Raw genomic sequence first — 10,968 nt, forward strand, 5'->3', positions numbered from 1 at the left:
GATTAGAACAAAAGAAATCTATCCCCTCTCCCCACTCCTATTCAGCATTGTATTGGAAGTTTTAGCCAGAAGAATAAGATAAAAAGAGGAAATAAAGGTGTACTGATTAAGAAGAACAAAAAACTTGTCTCTTTACAGATGACATGATTGTCTACGTAGAAAATCCCAGAGTATTGACAAAAGTACTTCTGGAACTGTTAAGTGATTACAGTAAGGATGCAGATTACAAGGTTATATACAAAAGATATATACAAAAGTCAATTGCTTTCTGTATACCACCAATGAACAATTGGAATTTAAAATTTAAAATGCAATTCCTCAAAAAGGAAGTACTTAAAAATCTTTAAAAATATACAAGATATAGGCCAGGCGAGGTAGCTCACACCTGTAATCCCAGTACTTTGGGAGGCCGAGATGGGAGGATCACCTGAGGTCAGGAGTTTGAGACCAGCCTGGCCAACATGGTGAAATCCTGTCTCTATGAAAAATAGAAAATTAGCCAGGCGTGGTGGCAGGTGTCTGTAATCCCAGCTATTTGGGAGGCTGAGGCATGAGAATTTCTTGTACCTGGGAGGCGGAAGTTGCCGTGAGCCGAGACCGCGCCATTGCACTCCAGCCTGGGCGACAAGAGGGAAACGCCTCAAAACAAAAACAAAAACAAAAACAAACAAACAAACAAACTATATATATATATGATATATACGGGAAAGACTAAAAAACTCTGATAAAAAATAAAGATTTGAATAAATAGAGAAGTATTCCATGTTCATGAATAGGAAGATCCAATATTGTTAGGATGTCAGTTATTCCCAACTTAATCTGTAGATCCAATGCAATCCTTATAAAAATCTCAGCAAGTTGTTTTGTGGATATTAACAAATTGATTCTAAAGTTTATATAAAGAGGCAAAAGACCGAGAATAGCCAACACGGTATTAAAAGGGAATGAAGTCAGAGTACTGACACCATCTGATTTCAAGACTTACTCACTTATAAGTGAGAACACAATGCTACAACAATCAGGACAATGTGGTATTAGCAGTAGATTAGATGAATAGGTCAATGGAATGGAATTGAAAGCCTAAAAATAGATGCCCACAGGTATAGTCAACTGATATTTGCAAAGGAGAAAAGAAAATTTAATACAGAAACAAATGATGCTGAAATGATTGGACATCTACATTTAAAAAAATCTAGTCAGGCGTGGTGGCTCATATCTATAATCCCAACATTTTGAGAGGCGGATGTGGGAGGATCATTTGAGCTCAGGAGGTCAAGACCAACCTGTGCAACATAGAGAGACCCCCTGCCTACAAAAAAATTTGAAAATTAGCTGGGTGTGGTGGCAAGTGCCTATAGTCTCAACTACTTGGGAAGCTGAGGTGGGAGGATGGCTCGAGCCTGGGAGGCCGACGCTGCAGTAAGCCATGATTGCATCACTGCGCTACAGCCTGGGTGGCAGAGCAAGACCCCATCTCAAAAAATAATAAAAATCTAGACATAGACCTTACACCTTTCACAAAAATTAACTCAAAATGTATCAATGACTTCAATGTAAAATGCAAAACGATAAAACTTTAAAAATATAACATAAAAGAAAATCTAGGTAATCATGGGTTTGGCTGACTTTTTAGGTATGAAACCAAAAGCAATATCCATAAAAGAAAAATCGATAGTTGGACTTTGTTAAAAATAACAATTGCTGTTCTGTGAAAGACACTACTAAGAGAATGAGAAGACAAGCCACAGGCTGAAAGAAAATATTTGCAAAGATATATCTGATAAAGGACTGTCATCCAAAATATACAAAGAACTCTTTTTTTCTATTTTTTTTTCTTTTTGCAACTTTTAGTTTTGATTCAGTGGATATTTGTGCAGGTTTGCTACCTGGTTATATCGTGTGATGCTGATGTTTGGTGTATGAATGATCCTGTCACTCAGGTGTCAAGCATAGTACCCAATAGTTAGTTTTTCAACCCTTGCCACCTCCCATCCCCCCCATTTACTAGTCCCCAGTGTCTATTGCCGTCTTTACATCCATGAGTACCCAATGTTTAGCTCCCACTTACAAGTGAGAACATGTGGCAGTAGATTTTCTGTTCCTGGGTTTATTCACTTAGGATGATGGACTGCAGCTGCATCCATGCTGTTGCAGAGCATAGGATTTTGTTCCTTTTTATGGCTGCATAGTATTCCATGGTATATACGTACCATGTATTCTTCATCAAATCCACCATTGATGGGCACCTAAGTTGATCCTATCTTTGCTATTGTGAATAGTGCTGTGATGAACACGTGAGTGCACGTGTCTTTTTGGTAGAACGATTTTTCTTTTGGATATATACCCAATAATGGGACTTCTGGGTTGAATGGTAGTTCTAAGTTCTTTGAGAAATCTCCAAACTGCTTTCCACAGTGGCTGAGCTAATTTACATTCCCAACAATAGTGTATAGGCATTCTCTTTTCTCCACAATCTTGCCAGCATCTGTTGTTTGACTTTGTAATAGCCCTTCTTACTAGCGTGAGATGTTTTTTCATTGTGGTTTTGATTTGCATTTCTTCAATGAATTAGTGATGTTGAGCATCTTTTCATATATTTCTTAGGCACTTATATGGTTTTTTTTGAGAAATTTTTTTTTTGCTTGTTGATTGTTTACATTCCTTATAGATTCTAGATGGTAGACCTTTGTCAGACGTGTAGTTTGTGAATAGTTTCTCCCATTCTGTAGGCTATCCGTTTACTCCAAATTACAGAAAGAATTCTTAACAGCCAATAATAATAAAATAAATGATCTAATTAACAAGTAAGTAAGAGATCTGAATAGATATCTCACCAAAGAAGATATACAAATGGCAAATAATTGTATGAAAAGATGCTCAACATCATATGTCACCAGGGAATTGGAAATTAAAACAACAATTACATATCACTAAACACCGACTAGAATGGCTAAAATCCAGAACACTGACAACATCGAATGCTGGTGAGAATGTGGAGCAACAGGAATTCTCACTCATTACTGGTGGAAAAGCAAAACGGCACCATTACTTTGGAAGAGTTTGGCTGTTTCTTACAAAACTAAACATACTCTTACTATACCATCTAGTAATGAAGCTCCTTGATATTTATCCAAAGAAGGTGTAAATTTATGTCGCCACCAAAAATGCACATGAGTGCGTATAGCAGCTTTATTCACAATTGTCTCAAACTGGAAGCAATAGGTGAATGAATAAACAAACTGTGGTATATCTATATCACGGAACATTATTCAGCAATAAAAGGATGTGAACTATACATATTTTTTCTGTTTTGTTTGTTTGTTTTTGTTTTTTATTTTTTATTTATTTATTTTTTTTTGAGACAAGGTCTGATTCTATTGCCCAGGCTGGAGTGTGGTGGTGTGATCTTGGCTCACTGCAATCTTTGCCTCCCAGGCTGAAGTCCTTCTCCCACCTCAGCCTCCCAAGTACCTGGGACTACAGGCATGCGCTATTATGCCCAGTTAATATTTTAAAATATTTTGTAGAGATAGGATTTTGCCTTGTTGCCCAGGCTGGTCTTAAACTTGGGAGCTCAAGTGATCCGCTCACCTCAGCCTCCCAAAGTGCTGAGGTTATAAGCTGAGCCAAATAAATCATTTTTCTTTATAAACTATCCAGTCTCAGGTATTCCTTTATGGCAACGCAGATGGGCTGAGACAGATGATATCCATTCTTAGTAACATAGCACAAATAACATATATATATGCCTTTCTTATTCTTGATTTCTTTATATATGAAACATGATTCATACAGCACCACGATCTTCCCAATATTACTGAACATTTATTAAGAAAATACTCATTATCTTATCAGCATATGAGGTAATAAAAAATACCAGCTTTAGTAGTTAAGTGAATCTAATAGGTACAAAAATGAATATTTTATTACACTGAGCAAGAGCCCCAAATTTAGAAAACAGACATTTATGACTATAAAATAATTATGACTAGACATAATCTAAATTCGTTTTGAGGTATAAAATTAGTTTTCCTTTCAAAATGATTCAAATCAATGACTAAAAAACGTTTAAATATGCCTGATGTTCAAGGACGACTTTGCCCTATAAGATCATTAATAGGCTTAACGCCTATAATCCCAGCACTTTTGGGGGCCGAGGTGGGCAGATCTCCTGAGGTCAGGAGTTCGAGCCTGGCCAGCCTGGTGAAATCCCATCTCTACTAAAAATATAAAATTAGCTGGGTGTGATGGTGGGTGCCTGTAATTCCAGTTACTCCGGAGGCTGAGGCAGGAGAACTGGGGAGGTGGAGGTTGCAGTGAGTCAAGATTGCGCCATTGCACTTGAGCCTGGGCAAAAAGAGCAAAACCCTGTCTCAAAAAAAAAAAAAAAAAAATCATTAATAATACCTACACACTAAACTTTTGGTTCAGTTCGGTAGTAATTTGAATTTACTGTCTAAAGTAAACTAACTTTTGTTCCTGTCATTCTCAACCCAGTTGTTTAAGATCAAGGTTAGAGTGCCATGGTCTTGCATTTCCATCAAACTACTTCTTACAGGGTCCTAAATTTCCATTAAACTTAAGTTGAAGGAGATTGTCGGAAAAAAATGTTAGGCTAAAGGAACATTAAATTTTTTAACATTTATACCTTTTTTTTTTTTTTTTTTTTTTTGAGATGGAGTCTCGTTCTGTCGCCAGGCTGGAGTGCAATGGCGTGATCCTGGCTCACTGCAACCTCCACCTCTCAGGTTCAAGCAATTCTCCTGCCTCAGCCTCCTGAGTAGCTGGGACTACAGGTGCACGCCATCACACCCAGCTAATTTTTCTATTTTTAATAGAGACGGGGTTTCACCATGTTGGCCAGGTGATCTGCCCACCTCAGCCTCCCGAAGCGTTGAGATTACAGGCGTGAGCCACCGCACCTGGCCTAACATTTATACCTCTTTAAGAGGATCTGTCTCACAAATTCTTATCCTCTAAGTCTAAGCCAAATAAACAACACTAACCAATATACTTTCAATGGACTAATTACAAGTTACCTTTCCATGGAAAATAAAACATTTTGGTTTTTCATTTTCTAGGTGTAAAAATTGTTTAGCCCACATTACCTTTAAAAGAGTATTTATATTGTAACCCCCAGTACTATTGCATAACTCTTCAATTTTCTATACAACAGAGAATGAGACACAATTAGAATTCTATATTCCCCATTTAAAAAACTGGCTTAGGCCAGGCGCAGTGGCTCACGCCTGTAATCCCAGCAGTTTGGGAGGCCGAGGCGGGCAGATCACCTGAGGTCAGGAGTTCAAAACCAGCCTGGCCAACATGGCAAAACCCCATCTCTACGAAAAACACAAAAATTAGCTGGGCGTGGTGGCATATGCCTCTAATCCCAGCTACTCGGGAGACTGAGGCAGGAGAATCGCTTGAGCCCAGGAGACGGAGGTTGCAGTGAGCCAAGATTGTGCCACTGCATTCTGGCCTGGGTGACAGAGAGAGACTCCATCTCAATAAATAAATAAATAAATAAATAAAGACTAGCTTAAAATAAACATGTATAAAAAATGAATTTACCCTTAGTAATAGAGAGGAAACCATATACTGCCTGAAATATCCCTACAATGTAGCATTTGTGAAACCTTTAGCATTTTATTCATATGTCTATGAATTGCATTATGACTTCTCTTTATTACACAACTCAGATGATTTGTTCCAAAGAAGTATAGAAACCTAACTTTGGAATGAACACCCAGCTGAGTTTCTTTCAGTGGAGAGCAGAGAGAGGTATATTTGGTATGACCAGCGTTCAGAGCAACTGAATCGAACCTCCACGGTGGAAACACTGATACTCTTGCTAGCTGATGTGTGCGGCTTCATCGGAGGATGAGTGTGTCTTTAGCGTCAGCTGAAACAGGGAAGATCACTTTGTTAAAGTTATCAAGTATTTGCAAGAAATACTTTCCAGTGATGGTAAAAGCCATGTGTATTGTCCTGAAAAGTCTCTAAGATGCTTTAATATAAGGTAATAAACCCATAGACAAATAGATGAGTAGAGGCATCCTTTAAGAACAGTTCTGAGGCGGGTGCAGTGGCTCACGCCTGTAATCCCAGCACTTTGGGAGGCTGAGGTGGGTGAATCACCTGAGGTCAGGAGTTTGAGACCAGTCTGGCCTTGTCAGACATGGCTAAACATAGCAAAACACTGTCTCTACTAAAAATACAAAAAATTAGTTGGGCGTGGTGGCAGGCACCTGTAATCCCAGCTACTTGAAAGGCTGAGGCAGGAGAATTGCTTGAAGCCACAAGGCAGAGGTCACAGTGAGCTGAGATCATGCCACTGCACTCCAGCCTGGGTGAGAGTGAGACTCCATCTAAAAAAAAAAGAAAACAAAAAACACTTCTAATAGGTGCAAGATTCGAAAGTTTGAGAAATAATTACAATTATTATTTCATATGATACAATTGTTTTTAAGAAATTTAGCCTAATGAATGTTAGGGTTGGATGGACCTTGACTTGATTTTTAACTACTGACAAGGTCACATAATGTGGTATGTTTTATGGACAATACATATGCTTTGTTGAATATATATTTCTTCCCTTAACAATAAAACCTGTTTCATAGCATGTCACACCATTTGTTAGCTTATCTCCAGAAAAAACTGTGATGTCATACAAGAGTCCCTTTAAAACCTGTTTGGATAATAATGAGTATTACAGTCATTCAAAACTTAATTAAAACGACAAACTCAAATATATGAAGAGATTTCTCAATGCCAGCTCACTTCTTTTCTGAACCTCTAAAGCATTTTATAGATTTGTTTATGAATTTTGAATTTTCAGTATGATAGATGTTTGAGTATGTTTAAATCATATATAGCCAGAAAAATACAATTCTCTAAAGTACATCACAGGCTGGTAGTGTTGAAGACGTGCTAAGTTAACATTGTGACAACATGAAAGGCTGCTGTGAACCGAATTCTGGTCATAGCACAAGAGTAGTGCATACAAGCACAACCATAGGAGATTGTGTGGGTAAAGGATACTTTTGCTGAGTTCATAGAAAATAGAGGAAACATCTAGGTGTTCTGGGTTATGCTAATAGTTGAAAACAGCAGCAGGGAGCTTTGTAACCCCCAAGCTTAACATATCTGGGCCTGAGATTTCTCACAACTGAATGAGGTTGAACTAAATGGTTGATTCTCACCTAGCTACACTGCCCTTCTCTCTTGTCCTCATGAGGCTATTGTAGAAATTTGATAAGATCAAGGACTTCGCATGGTAGCTGGCATCTACTTAGTGCTGAACAGGTAAAAATAATCACTACTATAATAATAACAATAATAATAATTATTTTTTTTTTCGAGTCAGAGTCTTGTTCTGTCACCCACGCTGGAGTGCACTGGCGTGATCTCGTCTCACTGCAACCTCTGCCTCCCAGATTCAAGTGATCTCCTACCTCAGCCTACTGAGTAGCTGGGATTACAGGCGTGCACCACTATGCCCTACTAATTTTGGTACTTTTAGTAGAGACGGGGTTTCACCATGTTAGCCAGGCTTGTCTCGAACTCCTGACCTCGTGATCTGCCCGCCTTGGCCTCCCAAAGTGCTGGGATTATACGCATGAGCCACCGCGCCCAGCCCCACTACTATAATTATTAACCCTATTTATAAAACCTAATTAATCTACCTTAGGTGTCAGTCAGGTCCCTACACTGGGATTGTTTAGGAACAGGCTGGATGATCCTTTGTTGACAAGGATTTAGTAACTGGTTAAAACTAGAACTAGGATCCAGGGAGCAAGGGAGAGGAGTCTAGATACCTCTGTTAGTTCTATTTATGTGAAACAAATTACCGGAAACCTCAAATTACCAATTGATTTGTGTTGAATGTTAGGAATGTCTCTCAGACTTCCTTCATTTCTGACCCATAGACTCTCTTCAAAAGGACTCTTCTAATTAGACAAAATCTACCTCTTGATTATATCACAGTCAGAATACTATAGACCTTAAATATATCTGCAACCACCCCCCATCCCCGCCACCTCCAGCATTGCCATGTAAGGTTATCTAATTAGGGAAATGAAATCCCAGTATATTCAGAAGTCCAGGCCCCCCTTAATGGGAGGAGATTGTACAGGAGTGGACTCCAGGGAACAGAATCTGGGGGCTGTCTTAGAATTGTGTCTACCAAAATAGCCTTTCAGTCCCCTTCCAACTTAGAAAGTTGGAGGTTCTAATTTACAAGGAGGAGCAGCTCAAGGTTTATCAGAAAGAACTGGGAGAGATGAGAGAGTGAAACAACAGGAATTGAGCTCCCGCTGTTCAGCAGAGAGAGTGCTCTGTATGCTTCAGCTGATCTGATTCTCACACGAACTGGTAGCACCCTCATGAGGAGGCGTGAGCTTCCCAGGACAACACACCCACATCTTCATTGCATTTCCTCTCCTTTTTGGCTGTGATACTAAACCTCAGCGCCTCATTTGCCCCATCAGTGCCTTGCCTGTCCAACCCTCTTCCTTCTTTCTGCTCCTACTGCCCTTCATCCCCTGCCACCAGTCCATCCTTGCCCCAATACGGCTAGGGACATTCACCCGCATACTGCATGCTCCTGTGGCATCTCCTTCTGCCTGTTTCCTCCCTCCCAGCCTCCTCTCCCTGCCCTCTCCTGCTTGTTAAGGTGAGGAATAACCATGGCAGTGTAGGTGGGAAAGTATGAACAGGTTTGACATTTTAAAGGAGGAATTATATTAACATCAGACTTCATTCATAAATTATGCATTATTTATCCATGTTCATATAAATATTTGCCATGTGTATGAACACATAATACTAATATAATGGTTAAGATGCATAATTTTGTGTCCTATGTTTCTCAGTTCATTTTCAGTCATTTTCTGATGGATCCAAATTTCTACTAATAAAATTATGTTTAGAGCTGCATAAAAAGCTAGAAGCTGACCAACATATGGTATTTTTCAGCAACTTTGGCTGCATGTGTATTGAAAAGTATTAATCTATTGAAAAGTATTTAATCTTTAACCTCATCACTTATTACTTGTCACAAAATTTTGCATTCAATAACCCAAATAATATCACAATCCTATTTTTATCTTACTTTTAAAAATTGAGACACATGGCAAAATTCTGAGTTCTTAAATGAATTGTGGGCTAAAGGGTTCTTTTTAGAAATTTTTTAATTTTATTTTTGTGGGTATGTAGTAGGTACATATTCATGGAGTATGTGAGATGTTTTGATTCAGGCATGCAGTGCATAATAATCACATCAGGGTAAATGGGGTATCCATCCCCTCAAGCATTTATACTTTCTTTGCATTACAAACAACCCAATTATACTTTTTTAGTTATTCTAAAATGTACAATACATCATTGTTGACTGTAGTCACTCTGTCGTACTATCAAATACTAGATATTATTCATTCTACCTAACTATATTTTTGTACCCATTAATCACCCCTATTTCCCCTCACCCTCCACTTCCCTTTCCAGCCTCTGGTCACCATCCTTCTGCTCTCTATCTCCATGAATTCAATTGTTTTGATTTTTAGCTCCCACAAATAAGTGAGAATATGGGAAATTTGTTTTTCTGTGCCTGGTTTATTTCACTTAACACTATGACCTCGAGTTCCATCCATGTTGTTGCAAATGACAGGATCCCATTCTTTTTTTACAGCTGAATAGTACTCCGTAGGGTATATGCACCACATTTTCTTGATGCATTTGTCTGTTGATGGACACTTGGGTTGCCTCCAAATATTGGCTATTGTGAATAGTGCTGCAGTAAACATGGGAGTGCCGATAGCCCTTTGATATACTGATTTTCTTTCTTTTAGGTATATACCTAGCAGTGGGGTTGCTGGATCATCTGGTAGTTCTATTTTCCATGTTTTGAGAAACCCTCCAAACTGTTTTCCATAGTGGTTGAACTAATTTACATTCCCACCAACAGTGGGATTTCTTTTCTCCCATTCGGTGGGTTGACTCTTTACTTTATTGATTGTTTCCTTTCCTGTGTAAGCTTTTTAACAAGTGACCCATTTGTCCATTTTTGCTTTGGTTGCCCATGCTTGTGGGGTATTACTCGAAAAATCTTAATCTAGGCCAATGACCTGGAGGGTTTCCCAGTATTTTCTTGGAGTAGTTTCATAGCTTGAGGACTTAGATGTAAGTCTTTAATCCATTTTGATTTGATTTTTGTATATGGCAAGAGACAGAGATCTTGTTTCATTCTTCTGCATTTGCATATCCAGTTTTCCCAGTATGATTTATCCTTTCCCCAATGTCTGTTCTTGGCACTTTGTTAAAATTGAGTTCACTGCAGATGTATGGATTTGTTTTAGGGTCCTCTGTTCTGTTCTATTGGTCTATGCATCTGTTTTCCTGCCAGTACAATGCTGTTTTGATTACTATAGCTCTGTAGTATAATTTGAAGTCAGGTGATATGATTCTTCCAGTTTTGTTACTTTTGTTCAGGATAGATTTGGCTATTCTGGGTCTTCTGTGGTTCCATGTAAATTTTAGGATTTTTTTCTATGTCTGTGAATAATGTCTTTGGTATTTTGATAGGGATTGCATTGAACCTGTAGATTGCTTTGAGTAGTATGGACGTTTTAACAATATTGATTCTTCCAATCCATGAACATGGAATATCTTTCCATTTCTTTGTGTCCTCTTCAATTCTTTCATCAGTGTTTCACAGTTTTCATTGTAGAGATCATTCATTTCTTTGGTTAAGTTTATTTCTAGATATTTTATTTTATTTGTAGCTATTGTAGATGGGATTATTTCCTTGATTTCTTTTTCAGATTGTTTACTGTTGGCATATAGAAATGCTACTGATTTTTGTATGTTGATTTTGTATTCTGAAACTTTACTGAATTTATCAGTTCTAATAGTTTTTTGGTGGAGTCTTTAGGTTTTTCCAAATTTAAGATCACGTCATATATAAGA

This window comes from Pongo abelii, chromosome 12 (genome assembly GCF_028885655.2).
Source record: "Pongo abelii isolate AG06213 chromosome 12, NHGRI_mPonAbe1-v2.0_pri, whole genome shotgun sequence".
In the NCBI taxonomy this organism is placed as follows: domain Eukaryota; kingdom Metazoa; phylum Chordata; class Mammalia; order Primates; family Hominidae; genus Pongo; species Pongo abelii.